This window comes from Octopus bimaculoides, chromosome 4 (genome assembly GCF_001194135.2).
Source record: "Octopus bimaculoides isolate UCB-OBI-ISO-001 chromosome 4, ASM119413v2, whole genome shotgun sequence".
Lineage (NCBI taxonomy): Eukaryota > Metazoa > Mollusca > Cephalopoda > Octopoda > Octopodidae > Octopus > Octopus bimaculoides.
In genome coordinates, this window is record NC_068984.1 from 56,455,310 (window position 1) to 56,460,063 (window position 4,754).

Genomic DNA, 4,754 nt, shown 5'->3' on the forward strand with positions numbered 1-4,754 from the left:
TATATATATATATATATATATATATATATATTTAATATATATATGTATGTATGTATATATGCCTGTATATATGTGAGATAATAGTTTCACCTTAATAGTTTCAGTATTAAAGTGAAAATATCTGACATTACAATAGAGAGATGTTATTGTTTCAGTTTTGACACGTAATACTGAAATAGTGAAGATATGATATTTCTCTGGGCTCGCACTAGGCAAGAAGTTAAACATTTTTTTTGGCCTATGACCCTAAGTAAGGCATGTGTAAAATTGGAATGAAATTGGTTGTGTAGTTCTCAAGTTTTAGGGATTCACACAGACACACAGACAGACATTCTCATCTTTATATATATATAGCTTACTGTATTTTTATTTGATTAAAGCCTTTTAAACTTAGATATTCCAGTTTGGGTTTATAACAGTTTAATCAACTAATAATAGCTAGAGAGAGAGAGTGAATGGACAGCAAATTTATAAAACCAAATTTGTTCACTGCTGATTCAAGTTCAAGTCAAGCTTCAAAAGAATGGAAATATTGGTTCAGAACTTTTATAAATTTTTTGGAATCATTTCCTGCTGAACTGCCTATCACTGATGAAAGCAAGCTTAGGTGTTTAATAGTGCACATAGAAAAGACGTTTATGAACTTATAAGTGAATGTGAGAATTACGAAGAAGCAATTCAAACTCTGGAGAGACTACATGAAACCCTTAAACATTATTTTTGTGAGACACCTTTTGATGACATGCAAACAAGAACCAGGTCAATCAGCTGATGATTATTTACAGAAATTGAAACAACTAGCTAAAGATTGCAGGTACAAAGCAGTGGATGCTGAGACTCACAAAAATGAAGCTGTTTGTGACGCATTTATCTCAGGATTAACGTCATCTTCAACTCGCCTTAGATTTTTAGAAAATGTTCAAGACACAGCAATATTAAACCAATCTCACACGCTGAAAGTTGCTCAAAGGAATTCCGAAGTGTATAATAGCAGTCAGACTGCTATAAACAGCTAGGGAAGCTGTTTGTCAACGTTTATTCCATGTGAAGAAGACAAAATCTCAATTCCTGATGGAAACACAGCTTGTGCAGCAACAAAACGTACTCAAAAATCTTGCACCTTTTGCTGTTCTAATGATTTTCATGCAAGGTTTAAGTGTCCTGCTAGGCAGAGCAAGTGTTACAAATGTGGATATTTTGGTCATTTTGCTAAAGAATGCCGGTCAAGTAACCACAAAAATTTTGATAAGACATCAGTAGCTCTTGATGGCAACTTCGCCGTGGTTTTATGTCAAGGTGGAGCTGCTACTAAACTTAATTATACAATAACAGTCGATGGCTTGAAAGCATTTGCTTTGATTGATACCAGCTATACTATGAATCATATTAGCAAAGGCTTTGCAAAAAAAAACAAATTTGTGGTTTAAGTCCGAAAGGAATGAAATTAACATGGCTGTCAATGGAAATTGTTCCCAAAGCGACGGTTATTGTATGAGTTCAATTGAACTTCAAAAAAGAATTTACGAGCAAGTAATGTTGGTGGTACTTGGTAATTTGTTTGTAGATATAATTATAGGACAAAATTTCTTAAAACAGCATCAACATGTACAAATTACCTTTGACGGCGACAAGCCCCCGTTACATTTGGGAGCTCTTTGCATTAAAAGTGACATTACACCGAGGTTGTTTGAAAATTTAAACTCTGACTGTAAACCCATAGTTACAAAATCGAGAAGACAGTCCGCCAATAATGAAAAATCTATTGCTGATACTATAAGCCAAGATCTGGCAGGGATAATTGAACCCAGTGTTTCTCCTTGGTGAGCCCAGGTATTAGTAATATCAGGAGAAAATCATCACAAGAGACTATGTATTGATTTTAGTGAGACTATAAATAAGTTAACACAATTAGATGATATCCACTGCCAAACATGCTTGACATGGTCACAAAAATAGCTCAATTTAATTATTTTAGCACACTGGATCTCAAAAGTGCATATCATCAAGTTGAGATTCCACTTGAAGATCGACCTTACACAGCTTTTGAAGCACAGGGAAAATAGTATCAAAGCAGATGTATTGCTTTCAGACTTACAAATGCAGTGCCCTGTTTCCAGAGAGTGATTGATAATATAATCGAGAGCCATAATTGTAGAGCTACTTTTGCATATATTGACAACATAACTATGTGTGGTAAATCGAAGGAAGAACATGATCAAAGTTTAAAACATTTTCTTCAAGTTGCTAAAGACTGTAATCTAACTTTTAATGATGCCAAATGCATTTACAGCACTACACTGATTCGATTGCTTGGCTATGAAACTGACCGGGTAAAACCCTTACTAGAACTACCTATTCCTAGTACCCACAAAGCATTGAGTCGAATTGTTGGTCTATTTGCATATTATTCCAAATGGATTCCAAAATTCTCTGACAAGATAAAACCGCCATCCTAACACCAACCACCCCAAGAGTGTAATGGGTGCTTTTTACGTGCCACCGGAACAAGGGCCAGTCAGGTGGTTCAGGCATCATCAACCATGCTCAAATGGTGCTTTTTACGTGTCACTGGCACAACGCGCGTGCGCGTGCGCGCACGCACACGCACACACACACACACACACACACACACACACACACACACACACACACACACACACACACACACACACACACACACACACACACACATTCTCTCTCTCATTCATTCATTCATGTTTTCTCTTGATTCAGTCATTAAACTGCAGCCATTACTAAGGCACAACCTTGAATTGTAGTCAAACAAATCAACTCCAGTACTTATTTTTTTGTAAAACCTCGCACTTACTTTATCAGACTCATATGTCAAACTGCTAAGTTACAGGGATGTAAACATACCAACAGCAGTTATCAAGCAATGGTGAAGGACAAGCACATACACAAAGACATGCACACATATAGATATAAGATATATCTATGACGGGCTTCTTTCAGTTTCCATCTACCAGATCCACTCACAAGCCTTTGGTTGTCAAGGCCACACAGTAGGACTGAACACGAAGTCATGTGGTTGGGGAGCAAACTTCTTTCAGTTTCCATCCTCCGTATCCATTCACAAAGGCTTTGACCAACCTGGGTCTATAGTAGAAGACACTTGCTCAAGTCTCTTCCTCTAATTCATTTTATTTTCTTTACGATATAATCATTAGAGCTTTGGACAAAATGCCTTGTGGTATTTCTTCTGATGTTTTATATTCCAAATTCAAACCATGCCGAAGTTAATTTTGCTTTCATTTTTTTAGGACGATTAAATAATGTACCACTTAAGTACAAGGTCAATAGTATCAACTAATACCCACCTCCATCAGTGGTTAAAAAATATAGAATTTTCTCTTTAATATGGAGCTTGTAATCTTAGTAAATATAAAATTAATATTTTAATTTACCTATTTTAATGTGATACCTTTTTTTTTTACTATGACATCATTAGTACTATCTTCCTTTTTGTCATCATCATCATCAAGAATACTTTTACATAATATAAATTGGTTTTTTTTATTTTGATATGAATAAATCTCAACTTAATCACTGCATTCAGTTATTCCCAGCTCTGACTGACAAGTTTAAAATATTTGCATAACTGTTCCCCTACCCCTAATGGCTTTCCAATAAAACAAAATGTTTAAAAAAAAAAATTAGAAAAAGAAAAAATCTGCAAAAGCAGATAGAGAGAACAGGAATATAATATATATGGAGAGAGAGAGAGAGAGAGAGAGAAAGAGAAAACTGCCTGTTAACTTTCTCATCATTATTGTATTTTATATTAGACCTTTTAGCCTTTATGACATTTGATGAATAGTATATTTAGCAGTAGAGATTGGCAGCTGTTTACCTCCCCTCTGTCACATCTTCAGCTGCAGATGGTGATATAAAATAGAAATATATATGTATATAAAACAAAAATCTTTTAAAAATTGATGTCTATTTTCATTTGTTTCTCTCATAGACAACACACAGCAGATAAACTTCAATAAGTAGCACGAAATAGCAAATAACACTGGCTCTCAGAGCAGTGAAGGACTTCCTTTCTAATGCCTAGCTACTACATAGGCAAAGAAGTAAGTGCTTTTAACTTCTCTTGTTTTTCTCCTTGCTTCAGTTTAAATTATTGTTATTCAAAATATAGAATAAATAAACTACTTAAGGCTTTTGATAATAGAATAATAGAAGTACACATTCAGCAACTTATTTTCAAAATATTATTTCTCACATTTTTTTCTCCTAAATATGATGTAAAAAAAATATTTAATGTAGTGTTGATAATATTCTTTGTTATTACCAAGTGTTACTGATCTCTGATGTATACACTCATACATTGGGATATATATATATATATATATATATATCTGTGTATATATATTTATATATTTCACTAAACTAGGATGCAATCTGTTTGTGTATGTGTTCACCTAAGCATCTGTCTCCCACTATCTATTTCAATCTTTTCTTTTTTTATGTGTCTATCCATCTTTACCTTATTCACAACTATGCAATTCATTGACTTATGCATATGCATCTGAACTCGCATGGACTTGTATCTGCATTTGTGTACCTACATACAAACATGTATCTACATTCACACACATATATTAATCATATAGTTATCTATTTATCTTGTTGTGTTTGGGGAGAGTCACATTGTCTTAATACCTTATTATCTAACACATTCACCTGTTCGATTTCCACTTATTTATTATTTATATATATATATATAT

General features: G+C 33.9%; 1 protein-coding gene across 3 annotated transcripts in view; it reads left to right on the forward strand.

Moving 5' to 3' along the window:
* LOC106874712 (activin receptor type-1) overlaps positions 1-4,754 on the forward strand; it is a 74,683-nt gene that overhangs the window by 38,224 nt on the left and 31,705 nt on the right. For 2 of the 3 annotated variants that reach the window (XM_052967083.1, XM_052967082.1), the window contains one exon: positions 3,986-4,097. The exons of the other annotated variant lie outside the window; for it this stretch is intronic. The gene's annotated coding sequence lies outside the window, so the exon portion shown is untranslated. The remainder of the gene's footprint in view (positions 1-3,985; positions 4,098-4,754) is intronic. 3 annotated transcript variants of the gene reach the window in all.